This window comes from Mesoplodon densirostris, chromosome 2 (genome assembly GCF_025265405.1).
Source record: "Mesoplodon densirostris isolate mMesDen1 chromosome 2, mMesDen1 primary haplotype, whole genome shotgun sequence".
Taxonomy (NCBI): domain Eukaryota; kingdom Metazoa; phylum Chordata; class Mammalia; order Artiodactyla; family Ziphiidae; genus Mesoplodon; species Mesoplodon densirostris.
The window spans coordinates 336685-342684 of NC_082662.1; positions in this window are offsets into that span (position 1 = coordinate 336685).

The window sequence follows — 6000 nt, forward strand, 5'->3', positions numbered from 1 at the left end:
GCCGGCGGCCTGCAAGGGCAGATGCAGGGCAGCCGGGGCCGGGGCGCCGACCCAGGGGAGACGGCGGCGGTCAGAGCGGACGGTGCCGGGGCCGGGGCGCTGTGAAGGCACAGCCAGCCCTCCCAGGGCTGGGGCGGCAGAGTCCAGGGGACCGGGGGCTCCTGGTGGACACAGGGTGGGGCCGTGGGGGGCAGGTCCAGGAAGGTCAGTGTCTATTAGACACGGCAGAGGCAGAGGACCAGGGCGGGGCGATGGGACCTCCTGGGCTCGGCGGCTGTGTTTTGCGGGGGTCCTTGTTCATCGGACAAAGACACAAGTGTCAGGGGTGAGGGGTGTCCAGCTAGCAACTCTCTCTCTCGAATGTCCTAGAAGAAAGAAACGGTATTTGCTGTGGGCTGTGCCCCCCGAATCCTTGTGTCGAAGCCCTGACCCCCAGCGTGATGTTGTCTGCAGGTGGGGCCGCGGGGAGGTGTTCAGGGTGAGGGGGGCCCATGAGGGGATCGGTGCCCTGATAACAAGAGGAAGACAGAGACCCCCCCTCCCTGCTCACACACCAAGGCAAGGCCAGGAGGACCGCGAGAAGGCGGCCGTCTGCAGGCCGGGAAGGGCCCTCACCAGAGGCCGGATCCGCCGGCACCTGGACCTTGGGCCTCCCAGCCCCGGTTCTGTGAGGAACAGTGTCTGTCTGCGCTGCCCAGGCTGTGGCCATTGGCTACAGTCACCCAAGCTGACTGGTTTGTATTGTACTCGCCACTTTTCTGTAAGTTTGGGGTTATTTTTAAATAAAAAGGGTAAAAATGCCAGGAAGGAAAGACTGAACAAAACAAGACCCCAAACAGTGCTGGGCCCTCCCTGGGGCTCAGCAGGCCCGGGCCCACTGGGGTGGGGAGGGGAGACGGCAGGCAGCTGCAGGGAGCTCTGAGGTCACCATCGCCCAGGTAAGGCGTCAGGACCCTTGGCAGGGAGTGAGAGGCCACCACTGATGCCATCCAGGAATTAAGGCCGCGTGGCCTCGAAGGCGCAATGTTCAGTCTGGGCTAAAGGCATCCAGAGATCCGGGGGTGGGCGTGACCTGAGGGCCCCAGAAGCTGAATGGAAGCGGGGAGGGAGGCCCAGGCAGGAGAGGGCCTTGGCGGCTGGGGGCCGGGCTGCCATGTTGGGGGTCAGGCTGCGGGTGGCCAGGGAGTCTGGGGCTCCGTTTGAAAGAGTAAAGACGTTGGTTTGGGGGCTGCAGTGGCCCCCAAGGCTGTGAGGAGGGCACCTGGCACTCCCCCACCTGGAACGAGGATGAGGCCTGGGGCCTGGGGTGAGATCCCGAAGGAGGCCAAGGGTGTGCTGGACGGCTGGCGATGGAGCTGGGGCTGCAGGGGCACCCCCCCACCCCCCGCTGCTCCAGGCCCTGCTGAATGGTGGAGAAACGGGGGCCTCGGTGGATCTGCTAAGTGGGAGGCCTGTGGCCCTTCTCCAGAGGGTTCCTGCAGGGCTGGCAGAGGGACATTGGCGGAGGCCTGGGGCTCCCCAGCCAGGCCACCCCGGGGTCTGAGGCCCCTTTTGCACCCGGCAGATGGGGGTCGCTTTCAGTGCCAGCCCCTGGGGAGGGGCTGAGCGGAAAGGGCCACCCCTCCTCTCTTGAGTGCTGGGCTTGGGGCTGACGCCCATGGACGTGGGCTCTCTGGGAGACAGTGATGTTCGGAATCTCTGGCTTTGGCCGAGGGTGGGGCAGCTGGGGCTGAGCTTCCGGTCTCCTGAGGCAAGGGCGTGACCTCAGGCCGGCCACACCCGATGGGCAGCGAATGCAGGTGCCCAGGTCATTCCAGCCCCAGCGCCAAGGGCCCCACTGCCCCCAGGCTCTTTGTTTCTTTGTTTTTGGGGTCTGCTGAGTCACTGGGCCTGCCCCCGCTTTGAGGGCTGGACCCCAGGCCAGGGCGGGACAAGCATGGGCCCTGCAGGCCAGGAGAGGGCAGGGGGCTGCCTGCAAGGTTCCTGGCATCAGTCTGAAGCCGCTCAGTGCTGGCAGGGCAGGCTCGAGCCGTGCCTGTCCCCCCAGGGCCCTGCGCGGCCATCACCACCCACCAACGGCACAGCGAGAGCCAGCACTCGGGCCCTGACCCCTGCCCAGGGCCCCTGTGAGCCCGCAGAGCGTCCCCACCTGCCCAAGGGCACTGGCCTCACCTGCGTGGTCAGGGCCAGAGGAGCCGGAAGGAGGCGTCACTCAGGGCCCAGCAGCCCCTCAGCCTGGCTCCGCTTGGGACCCTCAGTGCCTGGGGCCTGCTGGACACAGCCTTGCCGGACAATGAGAGGCCTCTGGTAGAGGCGGATCTCCCACCTGGCCAGCCAAGCCAGCAGGCAGTTAGAAACAAGGGCCAAGCAGAGAGGAGGCTGGGAAGGGTTGGACATCACGAGGCTGGGGTCAGCTGGTCTTCCCAGCCGTGGGGTCGGGCCCCAACCCGCCAGGGCCCCGCCCCAGCCTCTCTGGCCTGGGGGCTCCTAGGGGTCCTGAGCTGTGGGGCTATGGGGGAGGTGGGTAGGATGCCCCTTGCCGCCCCTCCAGCGGGTCCAGACAAGGCCCCAGCTCTGTGGTCAGCTCTCCCAGGACAAAAGGGCCACCCGCAGGCCCTCAGACCCTGGGCCAGGCTTTGCTCGGAGCCTCTGGTCGAGGGGTGCATGGGAGCCCGTAGGCAGCTGCCCGCATCAGACCTCGTCTCCAGAGTCCCCTCTGGACCTCCCGGAGGCCAGAGGTGAGAGGAGGCATTGAGGGACCAGGCAGCTGCAGGGGCAGCACTGCCCGTGGGGTTTGCTGAGTCATCCCCTCTGTGCCCAGACTGCCCTGCCAGAGCCCACCCTGCAGCTCTGCTTCTGGCCAGAGCCCCTCAAATGGATGCCTGTGAACCCCTGAGGCCCAGGAGCACTGGCATGCAGCTCTTACTAAGTGCCCACGGCCCTGAGGTCCCTGCACATCCTTGGAAGGGCCCTTGGTTTGGTGCGCAGGTGCCCTGGTCCAGATCCTCATAGCTCACGATGCGGTGGAGGACGGGGCCTGTGGCGCCTGGGGTGGGTCCCGGCCCACCTGCTCCACCGGAATCTGCAGGCAACACCTGTGCGCTCAGCCTGACACCTGGGGCCCCCGGCTGAAGGGTCTCCCGGCTCCCCAGCTGTGTCCCCTCCAGGGCCTGCTCCCAGGGCTTGCCCTCCTGCCTGGCCAGCTTTCCTTCCACTAGTTTCGGATGTGCAGAGCCATTGCAATCCCCGTAGGCCCGCAGCCAGCTTCCCACTGTCGGTGTCACAGTGACCCCACGTAGGCACGCTTCCACGAGCTCGAGCCCCACCTCCCTCGGGATTCCTCAGTTTCCCCTCTTCATACCCGGGACCCCACATGTCATTCAGTCGTCATGTGTCCTCGGGCTCCTCTGGCTGCGACAGGCCTCAGATGCCCTTTGTTTTTGTGACCTTGGCCGTGTGCAGGAGTGCTGGCCAGGTGGTGGTCGACTGCCCCTCTGTTGGGGTTTGTTTGATGTTTTTCTCACACTTAGACTGGGGTCAGGGGCTTGGGGAGGAGCCGCGGAGACGCCACCCTTATCACATCACGTCGGGGCACCCGCTCTCACAGTGACGTGGCCTCGCTCACCCAGCTGAGGTTTTTCCACCAGCGGGACTTTTTTATTGCTTTATATTTTAATTTCAAATATGTTTGAACTCCACAATTCTGGGTCCTCCCTAGCTGTAGACCCCGACAGGGTATACCTGCTCCCTCCATCCCCACAGCACCAGAGCCCCACCCACTGGCTCCCAGGGTGCCTTGGTCTCAGGTGGCCGAGTCGGACAGAGGCTCTACGAGCAGAGTGACCAGCTGCTGACAAGCTGGCCAAGGCGGTCCAAAGGGCTGACCACTGGATTTGGCCCCTAGAGGCCTCTGGGGGCCTCAACATGTCTAAGAATAATGGACGCAGGGTTTCAGGCTTCTGGCCCAGTGTTTTCTGGACACTGTGACCAGGTGTGTCCCTCAGGGAGACAAGCCTTGAGACAACACAGATGCTTCCAGGTCTCAGGCACAGGGGGTCAAGGTCAAGGCCGAATCCGGGTGCAGGAGCATGCCACAGCATTGGCATGGCCTGCGGGTGTGGCCACCAGGCCCTGCCTGAGCGCTGGGGTCTGAGAGCATGGCCCAGGGCGGGAAGGCAGGGACAAGGCGTCCAGGGCACGTCCAGGAGGGCCAGAGAGAAGTCCCAGCACTGGGCTAACCCTAACCCCACCCGTGGGCACCACCGCTGTGTTCCAACACAGCGGCCCCTGCATGGCCTTCCTGCCGAGGTGGAAGGGGGGTCTCTGCTGCATCAGACAGCTCAGTGTGGGCAGGGGTGGCAAGGGGCGCCCCCGAGGAGACAGAGCGGGTGCCCCATGGGGAGAGCCCTTTTCCTGGGCAGAACCTCCAAGTCCGAACCCCAAACACCAGGGTCCTGCCCTGCTGGACCTGTGACGAGACCTTTCTCCCAGTTTCCTGACACGAAGCTGCCTGTCATCTAGGGCAGTGCCAACTGCAGTGACCAAAGGCAAAATTAGCCATGGCCCCTCCCCAGTCCAGGGCAACACCCTTGACTCGGTGGAGGGCCAGGGATGGGTGAGCGACAGAGCTTTTCCCCCGCCATGGCGGGTGCTGACCCCAGGGACAGCCTCCCAAGCAGGCCCATGTGGGGCTCACCGGCAGCCCCAGCGTCTAGCCACACCTGCCCCAGGTGTTTGCTCTGCTTGCAAGGAGGTGGGCCTGAGGAGCCTGCGGAAAACTCAGGGCCTGTGCAGAGGAGACATGGCCTGTCCCAACTAGAAGTGCAGGGACCGGTGAGGCGACTCAGAGCTTGTGTCCTCGAGGAGCCCGGAGCTGGCTGAGAGCTAAGTCCAAGGCTGGGGTGGGATGGGGGGGGCAGGGGGCGCTCCAGGGCCCTCCCCCTGCCCCAGCACTGTCCCAGCAGGAAGGTCATCCCTTGGCACCGAGGCCTGGCTTCCCGGCAGAGGCTGAGCCCTGGGGGGTGTGGAGAGCCTGCGCCCAGATGGCCACCATGCCGGAAGTAGCCGGGAGCCACAGCACAATGGCCCTTTGTCTCGCCTGCCCCGCCCAGGGAGGCCTCAGCCCCAGGCAGGGCTGAGGGGCTGGGGGCTAGCTCACCACGAGCTCCACCACCAGCCTGTGTCCCCAAGTGTGTGTGGGGGCTTTTGTCACCCCTCCCAGTTCAGGCCTCCCTGTCCCTGGAGAGCCTGTCTCGCTGGCCCCGCCCCCTCCTGCTGCCATGACAACATCTGCACCCAGCAGGTGGGCCGGGCTGGAACATTTGTCTGGTGGCCACCCGTTTCTCCAGTGATCCTGGCACCCAGTGCAGCTGCTGCCGGCCAGGCTGGGATGACATGGGTCTGGTGTGCTGTGGGGACAGCCCCACGCTGACCCTTCAGGGTGCCTGCCTCTCCCCGGCCAGCAGGACCAGCACACCTCTCCCCGCCCCGCTGACCCCCTTGACCACATCTATCCTTTCAGGGTCAGGGTGTTGCCTCAGAGGGATCAGGGCCCCTGCACAGGGCAGGAGCCAGGTCCTGCTGGTCCACTAGGAGTGACCACCCCAGCTCAGGGGCTCGAGGTGGCCATCATCAGAGCTCAGAGGTGCCAGAGCGTCCTTGTACCCAGCCTGGGCTGGCGGGGGCTGCCTGCAACGACTATAGGGGCAAAGGGAAGATCTCAACTGACCATTTGTTGGAAACCGAGGGATGGGACGCATGCAAACCCTGCCAAGACCCCCTCGGTCATCCCGCCAGCACAGGGCCCAGTCTTGCCCTGGGTCATTTTTCTTCTACTCGAGACTTAGGCAGAACAGGCAAGGAGAGTGCTGAGTGGTCGCTGCAAGGTTGGGGCGGGCGGTCAGCCAGGCCAGAATCGTCCTCTTCAAAGTGATGCACCAGAGGAGACCGTCAAAATGGCTTTCGCTTCCTGGGGGCACTCGCTCCCGGGCCACGCTGCAC